This window comes from Sarcophilus harrisii, chromosome 3 (assembly GCF_902635505.1).
Source record: "Sarcophilus harrisii chromosome 3, mSarHar1.11, whole genome shotgun sequence".
NCBI classification, from domain to species: Eukaryota; Metazoa; Chordata; class Mammalia; order Dasyuromorphia; family Dasyuridae; genus Sarcophilus; species Sarcophilus harrisii.
Genome location: NC_045428.1, coordinates 372,232,064 through 372,240,095, shown reverse-complemented (window position 1 = coordinate 372,240,095; position 8,032 = coordinate 372,232,064). Strand labels below are relative to the sequence as shown.

Sequence of the window (8,032 nt, the reverse complement as noted above, 5' to 3'; positions counted from 1 at the left end):
TATGGACCCTGAATTGAAACCAATTTAATTGTGAAAAGGCAGGTAGGAATTATGTTAACAGAAGTTCTGACATAAAAAAAAAAAACTTACCAAGTTGGTGAAATTCCAGATCTTTCAAAATTTAAGTAAAATATATTGATCACATGAAACTCTTCTCCAGGTGCCAAATTCTATGTCAAATTACAGAATGTAGTTATGGTATAGTTTAACTTCCACATTAGTTGAATGGGTTTCTCTCTCAAGAAATTCCTAACCCAGATGTTTTGATCTAAATTTTTAAATTGAAAGTAAATAACCACAAAAAAATTACTGAATACCTATCATGTTTTCTGTAAACACTAGGTATTATATGATATACAAGAGTTTAAGATGTGGTTTGTACCTCTGAGGAATTTACAGTATTGTTGGGGAAAATCTAATATATAAAAAAATTTAATATGATAGAGCCCAATTGTTTTAATATAAGAAATCACTTTAAAATTTAAAAAAGGAAGGAAAATGAGGCCTCAATAAAAATAATCTTAAAGAGGTAAACTAAACTTAAGCTAGGAGTAAAGGATTTTAGAAGTGAATAAGAACTCAGTAGCCTTTTAGCACAATTATTATTTTTTAATGTTTAAAAGGAAAGCTCATTTCAGTATTGCACATTTAAGCAAAAAATATCAAGGTAATATATGTCTAGAAATTGGAAAATATTGACTTTATACTAGGGAGTCTATTATCCTGGCTATTAAATTGCATGTTTCAATTTGGAAAAGTTGCATGACTTTCTAATCTCCTCTATGTAATAATATTGTGCTTGACAGAGGGATTGACTTCAGTTTCCACTAGCTTCTAATTAATAGCACCACTGTGTGCCACATGATGTGAGAATTGAAAATCTCTAAACAGGACCACAGGAATACTATATTACACTTTCTCTTGAAGAAACACTTGATCAATTATCCAGCTGTTTCCTCCAGATGTTGTCTGCAAACTCAAAGGTCATTGTTCTGCTCAATCAAAGATTAATCTGACTTATAAATATCTCACTCACTACAACACCCTTTGAATATCAAGGTTGTTAATGTCCACTCAAACATGGAAACCCAATAAGGATGAAATGCTAAACACAGATAATCATTCAAAACTATTCTTATGACTTCTATTTCTAATACAGAAAATATATCCAGTTTATCCTTTCAGTAAACCATGACAGTGATACAAAAGAATGCAAGACTCAGAACCCAAAGATCTGAGTTCTAATACCAGCTCTTCAACTTATTCCATATGTGATCAAAAAATAGTGACCACTTTTCAAAGAGTCCTCAGTTTTCTTACCTTTCAAAAGAGAGGATTAGATTAGATGGCTTCTAAAGTATCTTGCAGGTTTAAACCTATTACATGAGTTCATGATCTTTTATTTTTCTTTCAGAAATATAAATTCCTTTTTTATAACCTTCAAGATGAAAAAACATAAGAAAGTATCATTACTAATCTGTAATAAATATTGCAAAATTCAGTGTAAGAAAAAAATGTCAAACCTGGAATGATCTGTTATAAAGCTGAAAATAAAATACAAATTCACTCCCTTTGTGATTCTGATAGTAAAGAATAAAAATAACACCTTAAAAGGTAATTATACTAAATAATTTTACTCTATAAAGTCAGATTATGAAAAATAATTTGTTTTTATCATAACTGAATTCATATGATATGTATTTTATAAGATGTCACTTTTATAATAATAAAACTTAATTTTTATATTGCTAGAAGGTGTCAGGACCTATTCATTTGTTCAATAAACATTTATTAAATGACTATTAATTTGCAAAACACTGTGCTGGGTGCTGGAGGTTCAGAGATAAAAAAGAGGTCCTTTCTCTCAAAGAGTTTATATTCTAATGATCATATGATATATTCAACACTTTTCATTATATTGAACCATTGCCACCATTGTCACAGCATATCATATAATCAGATACAAATTTCTTCCTAGTAGCCAGTGACTTCAGTGGAACCAGATCAATGTGATTATGATCAGACTCCTAAAGAAAATGAAGGTTACTGTGAAAACCATCTGTGCTAGATAGCCTGCTGAAATATAGACCTGATATTACTGAGTTTTAAAATACCCTAGGTCGTTCCCATCTACTTTCAGGACTCCAGACAAACATGTCATTTCTCAAATAGATAAAAAATGATGTGGCTATTGGAGTTTTAAAAAAATTAAATTACTACATTCAAAATATTATATATTTAAACTATCTATTAATGTATTTTTCCCAAATAGTGTAGGATAATTAAAAATAGCCTCAGGAAAAGATAATGACAAATGATGGAGAGGATGGGGGAAAACTGGTACACATACATTATTGGTGGAGTTATAAGCTAATTTAACCATTCTGGAGTTCCAATATAGAACTATGCCCAAAGGGTTATAAAACTTTGTATACCCTTTGATGCAATAGTGTCTCTGCTGGGCTTACATTCCAAAGAGATCATAAAAAAGGAAAAAAGACCCACATGTACAAAAATGTTTATAGCAGCCCTTTTTGTGGTGGCAAGGAATTGGAAACTGAGTGGATGCACATAAACAGGATCATGAAATGATCTGTGAAAATGACCAAATTAGAGTAATCTGAGGTGACCTCAATTTTTTTTATAAATTATTTCTAATTTATCCTGTATATAGCCTATTTGTACCTAATTGGTTATATGATGTCTTCTCTATAAAACTGTATAGAACAGTTTTATAACCCTGAGAACAGGGACTCAAGAACAAGGACTATATTTTTTTTTTTCCTTTGTCCATACAATGATATCTATGAACTTCTAAGAATCATGTTTTCAAATGCATGAAATATTTTTTTTTAATTTATGAAATCCAGATTAAAACCATTTTAATTGTGAAAAGCCAGATAGGAACTGTGTTAGTATGGTAGAATTAACCAAATGGAAGAAATACAAAAGATAACTGAAGAAAATCATATATTAAAAACTAGAACAGGGCAAATTAAAGCTAATGACTTTGTGAGACAGCAAGAATCAGTCAAGCAAACTAAACAGAACAAAAATGGAAGAAAATGTGAACTATCTCATTGGAAAAATAGCTGATCTGGAAAAGAGATACAGAAGAGACCATTTTAAAAATTATTGGCCTATTTGAATGTTATGACCAAAAAAAGAGCCTGGATAGCATTCTACAAAAGATCATTAAGGAAAATTTCCCCAATATTCTAGAAATGGAGGGGGAAATACTGATTGAAAGAATCCATCAATTTTCAGAAAGAGATCCCACAAGAAAACGCCAAGAAAATTTGTTGCGAAATTCTAAAACTACAATCTCAAGAAAAACATACAGCAAGTTGCAAGACAAAAATAATTCAAATATCAAGAAGCAACAGTCAGGATTTCCCAGGATCTTGCAGCATCTATAATAAAGGATTGGAAGGTCTGGAATACCATATTCTGAAAGGCAAAGGACTTAGGGTTACAAGCAAGAATTAACTACCCGGGAAGATTCAGCATTATTTTTCAGGGAAGGAGATGGAACTTCAATGAAGTAAGAGTAACAGTATATATATATATATATGTGTGTGTGTGTGTGTGTGTGTGTGTGTGTGTGTGTGTGTGTGTTTAATTTAGAGTTTTAACTATATGGCTGACTACATGGAAAAATTATATCTGTAACTCTTGAGAACTGTATCTGTCACTGGGGCCGACAAAGGGGAGCATCATATGTACTCTAATGTGATGACATCAAAGAAAAATACATTAAAGTGTGAATCAAAATCTATACTGGAAAAAAAAGAGGAAAGGAGAGGAATACTGGGAAAATTAGGTCACATGAAGAGGTGCAAAATACATATTACAATCGAGGGAAAGAAAGAAGAGGATGAGCACTGTCTGAAACTTGATCTCATCAATTTTACCTCTAAGAAGAACTTAATCTTTCAGTTGGGTATAGCAATTTATCTAACTCTGTTAAGAAGTAGGGGGAGAAAGAGGAAAAGAAAAGGGAGGGACAATATAGAAGAGAGAACAGAAACACTATGGGAAAAAAAGTAAGAAAAGGGGGAAGGATTGATTAAAGATAAGATAGTGGGAGGAGTGGGCTAGAAAAACATTACTAAGAGGGAGGATGATAGGAGATAAGATAGTAGGTGGGATGGATAAAAAAAAAAAAACATACTTGTGAGTACAGAGTAGAAAGAGAAAAAAATGTATAATCAGAGGAGAAAATAGGATGGAGGGAAATAAAGAGTTGATAATCATAATTTGCATGTGAAAAAGATGAACGCTCACACAAAACAGAAAGGAATCTGACACATAGACGTGTACAGAGTAAAGATAAAAGAAGGGAACAAAATTTATTATGCTTCAGCTGAAGTAAAAAAAAAAAAAAGCAGAGGTAACAATTCTGATCTCAGATAAAGAAAAAGTAAAAATAGATTTTATTAAAAGAGATAAGAAATAAAAGTACATCTTGATAAAGGGTACCATTAAAATGGATACCAAATGGTAGAGCAGCCAAATTCCTAGAGATTTTAAGTTAGTTACTGGAAGAAATAAACAGTAAAACTAGTGGGAGACTTCAACCTTCCCTTTTCAAATAATAGATTTCTGGAGAAAATAGAATAGAGACAAAAAGGAATACTTTTTTTTTCTCAACAGTACATGGCACATTCACAAAAAAATGACCATGATGCAGAATGATAGAAATAATAAATGTTTCCTTTAGACACCATAATGCAATAAAACTTATATTCAATAAAGGGGCAAGGGAAAATAGACTAAAACCTAATTGGAAATTAACTAATCTAACTCTAAAACTGAGTGGGTCAAACAACAAATCATAGAAACAATCCATGATTTTAATCAAAGAGAATGGCAATAAGGATATAAGATACTAAAATCCATGGGATACAGTCTAAGCAGTTCTTAAGGGAAATTTTATATCTCTAAATATTAGCTACATGAATAAAATGGAGAAAAAAGAGATCAATAAATTGGGCATACAACTAAAAAAGCTAGCAAAAGAACAAATTAAAAACCTGCAATTAATGCCAAATTAGAAATTCGGAAACTCAAAAGACAGATGAATAAAAATAGCAACTAAGAAAACTGTTGAAATAATAAATAAAACCAAGGGTTGATTTATGAAGAAAAGGTAAACTTTCGGTTATTTTGATTAGAAAAAAAGAAGGGAAAAAAAAAAAACAAATCACCAATATCAAAAATGAAAAATGTGAACTTACCACTAATAAAAAAAGAAATTAAAGCAATAATTAAGAGTTATTTTGCCCAACAGTATGGCTGCAAGTCTCATAATCGAATTGAAATGGATGAATATTTACAAAAATTTAAATCACCCAGATTACCAGAAGAAGAAATAAATTACTTAAATAGTCTCATTTTAGAAAAAAGAAGTTGAACAAATCATTCATGAACTCCCTAAGAAAAAATATCCAGAACCAGATCAGGTCACAAGTGAATTCTACCAAACATTTAAAGAACAATTAATTTCAATACTATGTAAAGTATTTGGAAAAATAGGTAAAAGTTCCTTCTATAACACAAATATGGTACTTACTAAACTAGGAAGAGCCAAAACAAAGAAGGAAAATTACATATCAGTCTCCCTAATGAATACTGATACAAAAATTTACAGCAACTTTTCAGCAGGATAATACACTATGATCAAGTGGGATTTATACCAGGAATACAGAGCTGGTTCAATAGCAGGAAAACAATTACCATAATCAACCATATCAGTAACAAAACCAACAGAAATCATATGAAAATCTCAATAAATGCAGAAAAAGCTTTTGACAAAACACAGCACCCATTCACTCTGAAAACAGAAAAGAGCAAATGGATAAAGGAAGTTTTCATTAAAATAATAAGCAGTATCTATCTAAAACCTACAGCAAGCATTGTTTATAATGCAGAGAAGCAGGATACATTCCCAAAAAGATCAGAAGTAAAACAAGGATGCCCATTATCACCACTATTATTCAACATTGTACTAGAAATGCTGGCTTTAGCAAAAGAAAAAACAAGAAATGAATTAGAATAGGCGATGAGTTAATAAACCTATCATTCTCTGCAGATGATATCATGATATACTGAGAGAACCCTAGAAAATCATCCAAAAACCTACTGGAAACAATAAACAGCTTTAGCAAAGTTGCAGGATATAAAATAAACCCACACAAGTCTTCAGAATTTCTATATATTCTTGACAAAGCCCTTCAGAAAGGGAAATTCCATTTAAAATAACCCTAGACAAAATAAAATACTTGGAAGTTTTCCTGCCCAGAAAAACTCAAGAACTATATGAACACAATTATAAAAATACTTCTCACACAAATAAAGTCAGCTCTAAACAACTAGAAAAATCAGTTGCTCAAGCTAATATAATAAAAATGACAATTCTGACTAAATTGGTCTATTTTTATTGGGCCAAATAGCAAAAATTACCAAATTATTGTTAATTTAGCAAATTACCAAAACTTATTTCATAGAAATAGAAAAAATAATAACAAAATTCTTCTGGAAGAACAAAAAGTCAACACTATCAAGGGAATTAATGAAGAATTAGAAAGGATAGTGGCTTAGGAGTACCAAACCTAAAAAATCATTATAAAGCAGCAGTCATCAAAAAAATTTGGTACTGCCTAAGAAATAAAATGGTGGATCAGTGTATTAGATTAGATACATACAAGACAATAATCAAGGCTTATAGTAATTTAGTATTTCATAAGCCCCCACATACCACCTTCTGGAATAAGAACTCACTATTTGACAAATATTGCTGGGGATACTGGGAAATATGTCAGAAAGCATAAACCTACATTTCCCACTCCATACCAAAATGAGGTCAAAATGTATACATGGTTTGGGTATAAAGGATGATAGCATAAACAAATTAGGAAAGAAAGGGAAACTTTACCTATTAGAGCTTTGGAGAAAGGCATTTATGACCAAAGAAGAACTAGAGACTACCTTCTAGACATGGTGGTGGAGGTGAAGAAATGTCTGATGAAGAGTCTGAGGAATTTGAGAAGAAGTAGAACTTGCTTTATTCAGGGAATACGAAGGAGAATCACATGAACATGGGAAAGTAATGCTGCCCATTGGGGATAAATATGAGGAACACTCTGGTGTTACATGGTAAAAGCCATGATTAGGGGACCTACAAATTTAAGAATGGTTGTCAATACATAGGAGAATGCCAAGAAAATAAAAAACTTGATCATGGTACTTTTTTCTATGCAGATAATTCAAAATATGAAGAAGACCAAGTAAATGTGAAAGGCATGGCTTTGGAATTTATCACTATTCAAATAATGATACACATATAGGAGAATTGTTTGCTGGCCAAAGCCATGGGAAAGGAAATTACTTCTATGCTGATACTGGCTCAAAGTATGTTGATACTTAAATAAATGGACAACAGCTGGGAACAGGAGAATTCATACATCTAAAGCGTACATACCAGGGCAAGTTCTTAGAGAAAATGGAGACGAGGGAGAAGGAGAGGAAGAAGAAATTTTAAAACCTCTTTATCCAATGTGGAAAACTCAAAAAATTACTCCATTAACCATTTACATATCACTTATTAATGAAATACTATCCACAAATATCTAAAGTTGGTGAAAATGTTCCTGCTAATTAGAAGTAGGTAAACTTGATGCCAAAAATAGTAAGAAGATAAAAAGAAGGCCTTAATAATGAAAACAGCAATAAAGTAACTACTGAGGAGGAGATAAAAAGACTGACAATGAAAATCAACTACCCAAAATTGAATGAATCAATAGAAAAGGAGATTGTGTGCCAGGTTCCTAACATTATAAAATATTACTTTACATAATTTGCTAAATTAAATTAAATAAACTAATAAACATCTTAATGATCAATTGTTTAAAAAAGAACTAGAGAACATTATGAAAGGCAAATTGAAAAACTTTCATCATATTAAATTAAAAAGGTTGTACACAAACAAAACCAACAGAAACAAGAATAGAAGGGAAGTACAAAACAAAAA

General features: G+C 31.2%; 1 pseudogene; it reads left to right on the top strand.

Moving 5' to 3' along the window:
* Nucleotides 1-7,019: 7,019 nt before the first annotated feature.
* LOC111719774 lies at nt 7,020-7,635 on the top strand (annotated as a pseudogene).
* Nucleotides 7,636-8,032: the final 397 nt, after the last annotated feature.